Here is a 5,240-nt window from a genome sequence, read left to right as displayed (position 1 = left end):
ATCATTTGATGTCTGCTTTTGGCGATGCTGATGTCTGAGTCTGAAGATATGTTATAATCTTCCTAACTAGATAAACATCAGAGAAAGTTGCTGTTTTCCTACTATGCTAAGAACAATATGCTTACATTGATAGTTGTGTGTGTGTGTGTGTGTGTGTGTGTGTGTTAAAATATTTGTTATATATTTTACTTGGTGACATGGTGATACAAGCCTTCTGAAGTCTAATTTTGCTCCACTTATCTATTGCTTCATAATGAGCCACCCCACAACTGAGCAGTTTAAACAATCTGTTATTATCACTTATGGTATTGCAGGTTGAGCAGGCTGAGCTAGGTGTTTCTCACCTGAGGTTTCTCATACAGTTGCATTCAGGTGATGGCTGAGGCTGATCTGGGGGATTTACTGGGCTGGGTGTTGAAGGTGGCTCACTTACGTGTGAACAAGAGCTCAGTAGGGCCTGTTGACCCCAGTGCCCCTATACAGGGCCTCTCCATGGGACTTAGATTTTTCTTAGATTATGGTAAATGAGTGGGTTGTCCCCAAAAAGGGTTGTCCCCAAAGAAAGTATTCTAAGAGACCCAAGTAGAACCTAAAAGGTTTCTAATAATTTACTTTTAGAAGTCCCAGCACATATTTGCTGCCATACTAAGGCCAGCCCAGATTCAAGGGGATAGGAATTAAACTCAATCCATTGATGTGAGGAGTGAAATGTAAGTAAGGAAAGGACCAGCTAGGGGCCATCTTTGGAGACTATCACAGCCTCTTTTGTACTCTTTGAAAATAAGTGTTTTCTTTCCTTTTCTAAATGCATCTTTCTTTCAGTTTTCCTTTGACAATATATTCCTTCAGCTAAGTCTTAAAATTAAGCAAGGTTAGCCTTTATCAAGGACTATGTAGTCAAAAATTTTACCCTTTTGGCAAGTGAATATTATTCCGCCACGGTTGAATGGATGATGGTAGAAAACATGACATGTGGGTTGGAGACAAATGACAGAGTATTACTCCACACAGTAGAAATAACCAGCACCTCAGCAGATTTTCCCTTTGGTTCTTTGTCTCTTCCCAATTCCCACAAGAAGACATGAAGGGGACCTGAAGGCCTCTGAACGCATAGCAGGTTGCATTACAGGAGTGACACCTTGACCTTAGTGAGTCCAAGTCTTTTATAATGAGCAGTAAGCAAACTTACCCTTTGCTCCAGAGGGAGACTCTATCTCTCTCTTCTAAGGATGTTAACTATATAAATATCCTTGAAAGGACTGTCAAGAACAAAGACAGTCATACCTCAGTTGTAAGACATGTAGAGATTTGTGAATTGTCATCCAACAGTCAGGTGATGATGGTCACGGTGGGTGTGGATATAGTGGGGAAAGGGTGAGCCACCCAGTTAGAGAAAGGAAGCAAGAGAAGACTCTGTTTTGGAAATTGTTAGGAGTTCAGATGTAAAAATGGGCTGAAGAAGTAAAGGGAGATAAAACAATCTTGAAGAAGTATCGAAAGTATGTTTAAGGCTTGGAATTTCTTCTGCAGGCAGTACCAAACAGCTCAGAGCCTTTATGAGGGAAAAAACATAGTCACAGCTGCATTCTTATAAGCTGACTCTGATAGGATCTATGGAGGATTTAAATTCCAGGAGGAAGCACTCATTTAAAGGGACAAAACTGAGGAGAGGCTGAGCTGAGCCAGGGTGATTGGAGTGGAGAAACACTGGTACACAAGCCAGATGTTAAGGAAACAGACTCCTTATAGATAAACTAGGCCACTGGTAACATCTCTTAACACAACGCATTGTCATTATTTGATATATGTCTCCCCCGTTAGCCTCTTAACTTCTCCAGGGCAAGAATCACATTATATTTTTCTTTATATCCCCTGTGTCTGATTCAATTTTGTTTGATGGATCAGTTAATGTGTATATTGCATCAAACATAGGGTAGGGTTTAGACTGCATCAAAAATGTAGAGATTAGAGGCAAATAAATAAAGAACTAGTCCTTATGGAACCTGTATTCTAGTGGAACAGATAGATAATAAATTAATGAACAAACAGATATCTAGTATTATGCCAGGTGGTGGTATATGCCATGAAGAAAAGTAATACCGGACCAGGGATGGTGGAGGATGTTGCTGTTTTAGATAGGGTGGTCAGGAAAATCTTCCTTGAGAAAATAATCTCAGGGATTCTATTCCTTCTTTGCTAAAGGTACATAGTCAGGGTAGGTGGTTATTTTGGATATGCAGAGGTAGTCCAGAGGCCAGGCTGAGGTCTTAATGCACCTACACGGAAGTGCCCAGTAGTGTCTTAATTTGAGTTCATTCAGCAGCTGACTCCGAGACAAAGATTTATTCTGGAGGTGATCTCAGAAAAGCTCAGCAGGCAAAGCAGGCAACCGGGGCAGAGAAATGTAGGTACTCAACATATGTGGGTAACTAGAGCTGAATCCCACCTGGGAACTCTGGGGGCCAGTGTGCAACGTGCACCTCAGAGGCATCCAGCGGTATACTGGTAAATGTTTATCAGTTGGCTCACTGGGGATAAAAAGAGGCCTGATTTGTAGTGTTTGTCCATTTCTCTGGTGTAAATACTCTCACCACGCCCATTTCCAGCTACCGGTGTGACACCACTACACATGGAGTTGGGACACAGCACATCATCACGTAGAAGTGCCACCATCCAGATACAGTAGATGTAAGTAACCAAAGGAGCATAATAATAGGGGTAATGTTTCACCCTGCTTGATGGCTGCTCTTGAGAGTGATTCTCCTGCACTTTGGGACTGTACTCAGTGAGGGCAAAGCCAACAATGGCACCCAGAGAAAACCTTCAGGAGGCGGCATCGGTAAGACCTGAGGGTTGGGGTGGAGGACTGGCAAGTATCTCCTACCAGTAGATAGAATAGATCCTGGGTCCTGATAAGGTGAAAGCAAGTGAGCTTTAAAAAAGACCAGCTCTCTGTTTGGGTTAGTGGAATTTTATTTAAGAGTTTAGGTTGGCTTTTGTTCAGCACTACTCGTCTTATCTTTGCAGTAAAGGTTCCATACAGTAGTTCCCCCATTAGCGTGGTTTTGCCTTCCACAGGTTTTCGTTACCCATGGCCAACTGCATTCTGGAAGAAGATGATCCTCCCCCTGACCTATCATCTGAAGGCCAAGAGTAGCCTGAGGCTATGTCGTTCACCTCACATCATCTCATCACGTAGGCATTTTATCATCTCACGTTATCACAAGAAGCAGGGTGAGTACACTACAATGAAATATTTAGGGACCACAGTCACAAAACTTTTATTACGTGATATTACTGTGGTTGTGTTATTTAATTATTAGTTATTGTTGTTAATCTTTTACAAGTAGGCTTGAATATATAGGAAAAAAACATAGCGTATATGGGGTTCAGTGCTATCGTGGCTTCAGGGATCCACTGGGGGTCCCTCCCACAGATAAGAGGGGACTGCACTATACACAGCAGCTGAGGTGTGTTCAGGGAAATAAAAGAGAGAATGGCTATTTCTTTGCATACAGCAAAACCGTGAAAGAACGGTAGCTGTAGGGGTGAGAATCAAGGTTATTTATTAGTACTTGCAGGTCAGGAGTAGCATAGAAGGAGACGCAAGGGAATGGGACCCTGAAGCAGTCATGCCAAAATACCCCTTTTCCACAAACACTCCAGAAGGAGGTGATCTCTGCAGAGGGTGTTGGTGAGATCCTGCTGTTCTATGCATGCAATCAAAGTGGCAAAACTGGGTATGCTGGGTAACACTGGCATTTTTCAAAGATGGGGAATTGGGGACTTCTCAGCATATGGAGGAACTCTCCTGGCCAGCTTTCTCATTTTTATATAATTAAACATTCTAATTGTCATTGATATTTTAAATCTAATATATATATTCAACACCTAGTTTTTGAGCCTTTCTTTCCGAAATACCAGACACTATCCTGGAATTATTGCAACATGGAGGAAATCAGTACGATCACTTTACCAAGTAAGGATATTGCACCTTAGCTGCACTTAAATAACAGAAAGGCTTTCATTGGTTCAAAGCACATTTCTATCCTGTTTGCTTGCCTTTCCCAAGAGATGAGTATAACAATCCCTGCAGAACTGATTGCATGCCTAAAGGTATTGGGGTCTGTACCAAGGCCAATTTCAGTTTTGAAAATGTGCCCAGCCCTAAGCCGAACCACTGAATATAAGTCATTGTCTTATTTCTTTTTTAATTTTTTTTTTCGAGAGAGAGAAAAAGAAAGAGAGAGTGAATGGGGAAAAGGGGCACAGGGAGAGGGAGGACTCCATGCTCAGTACAGAACCGGATGCAGGGCTCAATCCCATGACTCTGGGATCTTGACCTGAGCCGAAATCAAGAGTTGGATGCTCAACCAACTGAGCCATCCAGGGGCCCCTGTCACTGTGCTATTTAATGCAAAGTTTCCCTATCTCAGGAGCAAGCTTCCTCATCACATTAGAGGAAATTTAGGGCCACACAGGATCTCAGAGCTGTGTCGAACCTCTGAAGCCACTGATTGTCATCTTACTTGCACTTCCTACGTCAGCCAGGGCCAGGTCCCTGGCTTCTTGTTTCTGGAAGAAAACCATCACCATGGTGGGAAAAGTGTGAGAGTTGAATATGAAGACCATAGTTAATGCCAGCTTTTGTTTGAATGTATTTTTTAAACAAAAATTCACTCATCATTTACTCTCCTAGGCCCTATTCTAAGAAATAAAGCTAGAGTGTGATCCATAATAGAAAAAGTTTCTGGTATCACGTAACTCAGCTTAATCTGATGGGGGAATAAAATAATAATACTGTAACTACTAAGTGAATTGATAAATAACCATGATAATTTTAAAGAGCATTTTTGCTGCCATCGCAGAGATAAATATCCACTAAAACCTGCTTTCTTTTTGCAGGCTGCACTCATAGCTGGGACGCAGCTGGACAGCCCTTGTAGCTGCTTGTGTGGTCAGGGGATTCACTCTCCCCCCATGGAATGTAAGAGAAAATAAAAACAATGTGTATCACTTCCAGGTCACGTATCTCTTTCCCTCCCACAAAAGCCCTAGAAAAGAGCAGAGCCACCATATGGAAGAATCCTGGATCTGCATTACTGCAAGGAGAAGATTCACCATTCAATTAGGAATACCCTCAACCCCCCGGACTATTATATATAAGAAATATATTCCTATTGCCTTTGAGTCCTTCTACATAGGAAAGCATCAGCCAGCCTTCCCTACCCAATATAGCA

The 5,240-nt window shown here is 42.1% G+C and overlaps 1 long non-coding RNA gene across 2 annotated transcripts; it reads left to right on the top strand.

Moving 5' to 3' along the window:
- The first annotated feature begins 2,586 nt into the window (after positions 1-2,586).
- Positions 2,587-5,022, top strand: LOC120221191. Of its 2 annotated transcripts, none has more exons than XR_005525756.1 (3): positions 2,587-2,688; positions 3,079-3,234; positions 4,906-5,022. It is a non-coding gene; the product is annotated as an uncharacterized LOC120221191 (long non-coding RNA). The 2 variants fall into 2 exon arrangements; XR_005525755.1 differs by having other exon boundaries at positions 2,602-2,839.
- The last annotated feature ends 218 nt before the right edge of the window (positions 5,023-5,240 follow it).

This window comes from Hyaena hyaena, unplaced genomic scaffold, assembly GCF_003009895.1.
Source record: "Hyaena hyaena isolate Hyena2069 unplaced genomic scaffold, ASM300989v1 scaffold_762, whole genome shotgun sequence".
Classification (NCBI taxonomy): domain Eukaryota; kingdom Metazoa; phylum Chordata; class Mammalia; order Carnivora; family Hyaenidae; genus Hyaena; species Hyaena hyaena.
This window is presented reverse-complemented; position numbering and strand designations above follow the sequence as displayed.